Below are 9,459 nucleotides of genomic sequence, written 5' to 3'. Positions count from 1 at the left end.
GCTCCGCTGCTGTGCTCCACTGCTGTGCCCTAACACTGAGCTCTGTCCCTGTGCTCCATCACTATGCTCCACCACTGTGCTCCACTGCCGTGCTCCGCCGCCGTGCTCCGCTTCTGTGCTCCACTGCTGTGCTCTAACACTGAGCTCTGTCCCTGTGCTCCATCACTGTGCTCCACCGCTGTGCTCCGCCCTGTGTTCCTCCACCGTGCTCTACCACTGTGCTCCACCATCCCATCCTGCATCTCCACCCTCTTTTTACTTTTGGTTTTGAGACAGACTTTGACTCAGTTGTCCAGGCTGGTCTTCAACTCATTCTTCAAAAAAGGAAGGCCTTAAACTTTCCACCCTCCTGCCTTCCTAATGCCTGGGTTAACAGTCCCATGCCACTGAACTCTGTTGATGCATATGGATTTAATCCCTGATTTATGATTAACAAGTTTTTCTGTGCCTTGAACACCCCTGGACCTCAAGACCCAAGAAATAGTGTTGCTCATTTAATAACCAGGAACTAGGAAGGTGGGCCTGGTGGTAGGACTGCTAGCTGGACACACGTGAGGGTCTGTGCACAAGTCCCCAGAACCTATGTAAAAAGCTGGATGAGGTAGCATATACCTACAACCAGTGTTGTTGGAGGGGAGAGGAGGCCACTGGGGCTTGCTGGCCACCAGCCTAGCTCCAGGTTCAGTGAGAGACCCTGTCTCAAATGAATAAGGTAGAGAGGGATAGAGCAGGGCACCAGTGTCCCCCATGGCCGCCATGGGTGTGCCCACCTGCACATACCAGCATACACCACACACGCATACACACCCTCTGTCTCTCTCTCTGTCTCTCTGTCTCTCTCTCTCTGTCTCTGTCTCTCTGTCTGTCTCTCTCTCTCTCTCTCTCTCTCTCTCTCTCACACACACACACACACACACACACACACACACACACACACAGAGTATGTCCCCAAGACTCAGCACAGAGTAGGCATCAGAATATTTATTATTTTATTCAGTGTCCAATTCAAGTGTGCCGGCTTTGGATGCACTTGGGGTGGGGAGACGGGGTGGGGGAGGGGGAGTATGTGTAAACAGAAGGTGAAGTCCCTGCCCATGTGGAGACTACCCTGTTAGCTAAAGCTGCAATCCTTGAACATTTCCCACCAACCGGAGGCAAATCAAACAAGCTAAGAGTCCTTTGAGGCCGGGGAATATAGGTGACCAGAGCCCCTAGACACAAGTGGCCCCTAGACAACAGCAGCTCCAGTTACAGGTGAACCAGGGACTCAGTGAGAGTGCTTGTCCCTAGCTCCAGCGACTCTCTGCCCAGGAACGCTAATGGGGCCTAGGTTAAACAATCAAAGCAGCTAGTGTGGAGTGCGGAAGAGAGGGGAAAGAGAGGGAAGGTCAGTGTTTCCAGCTGAGGCACTTTTCCCTTTTCCTGTGAAGCTCTTTCATTTCATAATCTAGAGAGGTAAATGAGTGTTAAATGCGTAGGAATGCCATTCACATTTCATGTAATCTCACACCTCACCACACCACACCACACCACACCACACCACACCACACCACACCACACACACCATACCATACTATACCACACCACACTACACCATACTACACCATACCACACCACACACACCATACCATACTATACCACACACACCACACCATACTACACCACACCTCACCACACACACCACACCACACCACACCACACCACACCACAACACATCACACATACCACACCTCACCACACCACACCACACTGTATTATATCACACCATATAGTATCATACCAGAGTTTCCGGAGTGTGTGGTCTCACCTACCTGTCTAGACCTTTCATATTTTCTATCTTTCGTATTTTTAGAGTTGGTGGACCAGGCTGGGAATGTGGTTTAGTTGGTAGAGCACTTGGTAGCATTTGTGAAGCCTTGGGTTGAATCCCCAGGATGCTATAACCCAGGAATGGTGGCACATGCCTGTGGCCACGGCACCTGGGAGTTCACGGTCATCTTCAGCTGTGTCTCTCTGTTAACTGCATTGGCAGTGCGTTTTCTTCTCCCTTTTCTCTCTGTTTGTCTCTTTGTCTTTCTTTCTTCTTATTTGTCCACTGTTTTTGAGGTAGAGTAGCCAGGCCGACCTTAGACTGCCCTTCTGCATCCGTCTCTGGGTTTCTGAGACTGTGCAAGTTGGCACCCCTAAGACATCAGAGAGCAATTGACATCACCCTGTCAGCTCTTGGATACTTATTTCCGACTTGTAACATTTTTAAATGATGTGCATGCGGTTTTCTTTGTCTACATAGGTGCTGTGAATTCCAGCCACAAACCAGAATGACCATCTGCACGTAATGGTAGATTCTCAGGCAACATGGTTTCCTTCTCCAACTCTAATAGAAGTGATACCCTTTGCTGGTGAGAAATCGCTGCACACACTTAGGGGCTGTAAAGGGAAAACTGTTTACTGAAAAGTTGGGTGGGTAACTCGTGAGGTTGATGTCCAAGGAAGGACCAGCCTTACATGGGAGATTTCCCTAACTTACATAAACGCTAGATTTACACTTTCCACATATGATGTCATCCTTAAATCTCTTTAGGTCCTGGCCCCAGGTTACATTTTGAACAATTTAGACAGAGACAGGAGACTGCAAATCTGGCCACTTGGGCAGATGGGATATTTACACAGCAAAGATATTGCATATTTCCAGAATTATTTTACCAACACCAGCGTTGTTCTTTTCAAACAGTTATTACCCATGTTCATCTTGCCCGCCTGACAGAGTTGTACATTTCCGGATAAGAGCGCGAGACTTACTTAAAGGTGGCTGTGGGCTGGTGCTTCTCCCTGGAGCTGGCACTTGAAGACATGTTCCTTGGGGATGGGCCTAATGTCTGCCCAGTCTTATTGTGAATGTTGTATCTCCAATAGGCTAGTATGGTACTTATCTTTGGGTATTTTGGAGGCAGTATTCCCTTAGCTAAATTCTACTTGGTATGATTTAATGTCTTCTAAGAAAATCTATCAGCTACCCCCTTTTAACATCCACTCCATTACTCTGAGCTTCTTCTACATCACTATGGTAATGCTAAGTCTGAGATAAGCAGACTTCACACATCCCAAGGACAAGGTGTATTCCTTTGGGTCCAGATCTGTTTGGGAATCTACCACTGTTATGTGCTACATCGCATATGTTACACACTTACAGTGGGGGATTCTCCACATGTGTATCGCACACTGGCCTTGAATTCACTGTGTAGATAGGATGACCAGACTTCCAGATCTTCCTGTCTCCACCTCCTAAATGTCAGGATTTAGCGTGTGTGTGGCTTTGTTCAGAGTCGGTGATGTAGCCAAGCATTCCACCTGAGCCACCTCCATCCCCACAGCAGATAATCCAATCTTTAGCTCCTGAGGAAATGGGGGGTTCCCTTTCATGGGTTCTTAGTCTTGTTAATAAAATAAGCTGACACAGACTTGAAAGGAAGCCTGAGGAGGATTCCATCCATGTATCCTAGCAGTGGCCCAGGACAGAGAGAAGGAGGAAGGGAAGGGAGAGAGAGTTCTGCCTTCGTGATGGAAGCTGGCTAGTAAAGGCGGAAGGATGGGGAGTGAGGAAAGCTTCCAGAAGAGGGAGAAGGCTCGGAGCCTCAGGGACAGCATGCCCAGGCTGTGCAGGTTTTCGTGAGAATGACCACACAGACTCATAAGTTTAAATGCTTCATTTCCAGTTGGTGGATGGTTTGGGAAGGGTTAGGAGGTGTGGCCTTGCTGGAGGAGATGTGTCACAGGGGCAGGTTTTGAGGTTTCAAAGACTTACACCACTTCCAGTATGTCCTCTGCTTCCTGCTTGCAGCTGGATATACAAGCTCTACAGCTGCTCCTGCTGCCATGCCTTTGCTCTGCCGTCTCCAAGCATTGAAACCCTTTCTTCTAGAAATTTCCTGGGCATGATGTCTTGTCACAGCATTGGGAAAGTATCCAAACAAAACAAGCAGGAAAGGAGAAGTCAGGACTCCAAAGTGCTGTGTGATGCTAGTTGTACAGGTGACTGCCCCAGGAGGGACATCCAGGAAGAAAAAGGATGCTATCTCATCGAGGGGATTGCTCCTTTTCTTTCTCCAGTCTTGGAGTATTTGGGTTTCCTGAGGCAAGTGGGCACCTACCTAGGTGTCAGACAGGCCCAGCTGAATTAATTCTTCAAAAGAGGAGACAACCATGGGGGATGTCTGGGTAGCTCAGGTCAGGTCTCTATCAAGAACTTAGATTCTGATCTTTTGATAAGAACTAGCTTGCCTTACCAGGCCTCATCAAGGCCACCCAGATAGCCTCCAACCTTCGGTAGGGTAACTAAGTTCTACAGAGAGGTAAAACGGAAGATGCCAAGGGAACAGGACATGGGCTTCAAAACCTCATGGTCTCCAAGGCTACTGTGACATCTGCTGTAACCAGTGAGGAACTCAGAGCACACAGTGAGGGAGCTTGTTTGTTTTTTGAGACAGGGTGTCACCATTCAGGCTGCCCTCAAGCTCACCATCCTCCTGCTTCAATCTCTCCCAAGTGCAGAGATGCATGTGTGTGCTTGGCCAAGATGGAGCAATCCTCACAGCTCTCTGCAGCAAACACAGTCTGCTTTGGACTTTGGAAAGTCCTCCTTCCTCCCTCCCTCCCTCCCTCCCTCCCTCCCTCCCTCCCTCCCTCCCTCCCTCCCTCCCTCCTCTCTAGTTCCTCACGTATTGAGGAATTTTGAGTCTGATATTTCAAAGAGCAGTCACTGGCATTCAACTCCTGCAGATTTCTGTCCTCCCCACAATGATGATGACCCTTGTGCCATCAAGGCTTCTGGAAATATGTCCCTGTTGGCATTCTCACTTTTCTACCCTCTTAGCAATGCCACAACATGGCATAGGCATTTCCAGTCATTTCCCAGAGAGAACTAAAACTCCTAATGACAAATTCATTGCTGGATCCTCCAGCAGGCAGTGGCAAAAGCCACCATCAGAGTTCCTGTGCTAAATGGGTGTGGTACTTGTGACTATAATCCAGCACTGGGGAGCAGAGGCAGGAGGATCAGGAATTCAAGGTCATCCTAGTGAGTCTGAAGTTATCCTGGGCTACATGAGAAACTCTGTTCCAAAATAAAACAAGCCATGTGCTAACCCAGCATTTCATCCTTGAAAATCCAGGGCCTTCTCCCTCCCTTCTACCACAGGAGGTCCCAGGACAGGGAAGTCTCCAGCTTCCTCTGGTGGCAACACCAGATACACCTCAGCTCTTACATGTCTGAAGGAGAAGACTTCAAAAGGAACACCATAAAACAAGCACTAAGAGCTCAGTCAGGGCATGCAATGATGGAAGAAATATATTCTTCAGAAGAGGGGGCAGAGCCAAGCAATGACACCATCTTGGAGAGCAAGTGGCTTAATTCTCTTCCCTCCCCCTTGTCCCTTCTCTGTGCCTCTCCCAGAGGGAGCACTTCTAGAAAAGAGGTGTGACTTTTTCCATAGAAACCCATTTTACTCAGAATTCAGTCTGTTATGTGTAGATATATAAGATGCAAGAATATGTATAGGTTGCCCATCAAAATCCCAGCAAAATCCTTCAAAGACCTCAAATGAACGGTACTCAATTTCATTTGGAAAAGCAAAAAACCCAGGATAACCAAAACAATCCTGTACAATAAAAGAACTTCTGGTCACAACCCCTGACTTCAAACTCTACTACAGAGCTACAGTACTGAAAACAGCCTGGTATTGGCATAAGAACAGACAGGAGGACCAATGGAACCAAATCGAAGACCCAGATATCAATCCACACATCTTCAAACACCTGATCTTTGATAAAGAAGAAAAAAATGTCAAATGGGAAAAAAAGCATATTTAACAAGTGGTGCTGGCATAACTGGATATCAACATGTAGAAGAATGAAAATAGACCCATATCTATCACCATGCACAAAACTCAAGTCCAAATGGATCAAAGACCTCAAAATAAAGCCAGCCACACTGAACCTTATAGAAGAGAAAGTGGGAAATACACTTGAACGCATTGGCACAGGGAACCACTTCCTAAATATAACCCCAGCAACACAGAAACTGAGAGAAACAATTAATAAATGGGACCTCCTGAAACTAAAAAGCTTCCGTAAAGCAAAGGACATGGTCAACAAGACAAAACGACAGTCTACAGAATGGGAAAAGATCTTTACCAACCCCATATCAGACAAAGGTCTGATCTCCAAAATACACAAAGAACTCAAGAAATTGGACATCAAAAGATCACATAATCCAATACAAAAATGGAGTAAAGATCTAAACAGAGAACTCTCAACAGAGGAATCTAAAATGGCTGAAAGACACTTAAGGAAATATTCAACATCTTTAGTCATCAGAGAAATGCAAATCAAAACAACTCTGATATTCCATCTTACACCTGTAAGAATGGCCAAGATCAAAAACACTGATGACAACTTATGCTGGAGAGGTTGTGGGGAAAAAGGAACACTTCTGCATTGCTGGTGGGAATGCAAGCTGGTACAACCCCTTTGGATGTCAGTGTGACAATTTCTCAGAAAATTAGGAAACAGCTTTCTTCAAGACCCAGTAATAGCACTTTGGGGTATATATCCAAAGGATGCTCAATCGTGCCACAAGGACATGGGCTCAACTATGTTCATAGCAGCTTTGTTTGTCATAGCCAGAACCTGGAAACAACCTAAATGCCCCTCGATTAAAGAATGGATAAGAAAAATGTGGTACATTTACACAATGGAGTACTACACAGCAGAAAAAATAACCACATCTTGATTTGCAGGAAAATGGATGGAGCTAGAAAACATCATTTTGAGTGACGTAACCCAGACACAGAAAGACAAGTATCACATGTACTCATTCATAGGTGGTTTTTAAAATAAAGCAAAGAAAGCCAACCTACAAACCACAATCCCAGAGAATTTAGACAACAATGCGGACACTAAGAGAAACTTAAATAGATCTAATCTACATTGGAAGTAGAAAGTAGAAAAAGACAAGATCTCCTGAGTAAATTGGGAGCATGGGGACCTTGCGGGAGGACTGAAGGAGGATGGGAGAGGCAGGGAGGAGAGCAGAGAAAAATGTAGAGCTCAGTAAATATCAATTAAAAAAAATAATATGTATAGGTTAAAATTTAAATGTCCCCAAAGTTGAAAAGTTTACTGAGGGAAAGGATAAATGGCACTGTGCATGGTCTCCTGGACAGGAAGTCCTGCAGTTTCTGGAATCTGACTTAGGACCACTGTCCTGCCTCGTCCCTTACATCCATCTCTGCCACTGAACTGACCCATCTAAAATCAAGCACCCTCTGTCAATATACTTCATTTCAAAGCCTTGAGCTGGCCCACCTACTGGGGAGCCTGCTGGTCAGTCTGTCCCACAGCTAAGCACCAAATATTCAGTGGCCACTTCATCTGTGCTCATCTGAAGTTGCCATGCCCGAAGAGGTTGAGGATGAACATGTGTGGCCATCATCTCCAGAACCACAGAGGAAGACCAGTGGGCGAGGGCCAGCTGCTGCTCGAGCTGACTCAGCTCCCCACTGTTCCCATCTTAGGTACCATTGAGGTCAATTCTAAGTATCCAAAATATTTTGGAAAAAAGTTCTTCAAAAGTTTTTTTTTTCTGTTTTTCACAGAACTTCCTCCCAAGATGGAGAAACCACAGGAGTAAGTTCTCCTTTCCAAATAAACGCATTCATCCACTTCTCTGAATCTGAGCAGAGCAGGAAATGTGTGGAGCCCAGCTAGGTGCTGGCTTCTTCACTGACAGCAGCTTTTCAATCAACAAACAGAAAGAGAGCCTGCAAATTTGCTTTCTGGGGAGCAAGTAGGGTTGCACAGGAATCAAATTGTTTTGTGGCTGATTGATAAGACAAGGTCTTGTTTGTGACTAGACTTGAACTTAGCAGCCAGGGTCCTGGGATTAGAGTCACCACACCCAACTAAATTGTGCAGATTTATTGAAGCATGTGGAAAGTTTGTTGGGCTGTAACTCCAATGTTGTCTCTAAATATGGCAGAGGTTTAAGACACAGACCAGTGGGGATGGAAGAGGAGGCCATGCGAAGGCAGAAGCCAGCTGGGAGTCCTGTATCAACATACTGAGTAACAGGGATGCAAACCTGCAGCTTTACAGGTCAGGGAACATCCTCCCTTTCAGGATTTTTGGGCATTGTGTCTGGCATTGTGTGTCTGGCAGACCATGGCCCTGAGGGTATTCACAGCTGGGTTAAATTCATGACACCATGTCCATGAATCTTTCAGTTCCTGCTACCATGAAACAGGATTTTTTTTTTTTTGAGACACTGTAGCCTAGACTACACAGCACAGACTGGCCTAGAACTCACTCTGCAGCCTATGGTAGCTTCAAATTTTTAACAATCTTGTCTGTCTTCCAAGTGCTGGATTACAGAGTAAAGTCATCGTGTCTGGTTTATCTAACGCTGGGAATTGAAGCCAGGGTTTTGTGCATACTAGGCAAATGCTCTACTAGTATAGTGGATCAATCACAGTGACTTTGCGTCCTGGGGGACACTGAACCTGGCTGGAGACACTGTCAGTTACTATTACTGAGAGTGGGGAGGCCCCAGCAGGCAAGGCCAAGGATGCATCCTTAGCAGTATCCTTGGTATACAAGATATTCCTTATAATGAGATAGCATTTGATTCAGACATGGGAAAGCACAAAAGCTGGAAAACAGGCTTAAAATGGAGTGAAGTCTGCACATGGCCACGTAAAGGATCTTCTGGGAAGTTGTGCAAAGGCCTGCTGCCCAGCCCGTACCTTGCCTGCATTAGTTACTTTTGTGTTACTGTAAGAGGAAGCTCAAGGGAAATGATGTATGGGAAGAAGCTTTATTTGGTTCTTCATTTCGGAGGGTCTCAATCCAGCCTGGTGGGGAAGTCCAGGCTTCGTCTGCAGCTGCAGGGCATGCCATAGTGGCTCATCATACCATGGCCTACAAGCAAACAAGCATGGAACCAAGACTCTCACCCCCTCATACCCTATTTCCACCAATCAGACCCACATCCTCCTGGAACACTACTAGCTAAGGAATGAGTACTCAAAGTATAAACCTGGCCAACCTTTCAGATTCAAGCCAAAACACCTCATCAGACTGGGGTAGAAGCTCAGGAGCTTGGGTTAGTCCAGTGAGCAAGCAAGATTGGCCCAGAGAACTGTGGGTATTTCTGTTCATGCATTGATCACCCCTTCACACCACCACCGACTCCAGTGCAGTGGGTCCTGGAAAGTGACGGAGACACCACCTCTCCGAGAGGCTCATAGCTTGGTGTGTTGCAGGCACAGGTCACTGGGGAGAGCTGGGGCTATCTTGTGTCCTCTGAGTCTCACTGGATACCCTCTGAGAGCTGTTATTGAGACCAGAATTACTGTCATATTCATTGCGTGGATGCTTCTTTCACAAGGCTGGGTCACATAGAAC

The sequence above is a fragment of the Microtus ochrogaster genome, chromosome 7 (genome assembly GCF_000317375.1).
Source record: "Microtus ochrogaster isolate Prairie Vole_2 chromosome 7, MicOch1.0, whole genome shotgun sequence".
Lineage (NCBI taxonomy): Eukaryota > Metazoa > Chordata > Mammalia > Rodentia > Cricetidae > Microtus > Microtus ochrogaster.
This window is presented reverse-complemented; position numbering follows the sequence as displayed.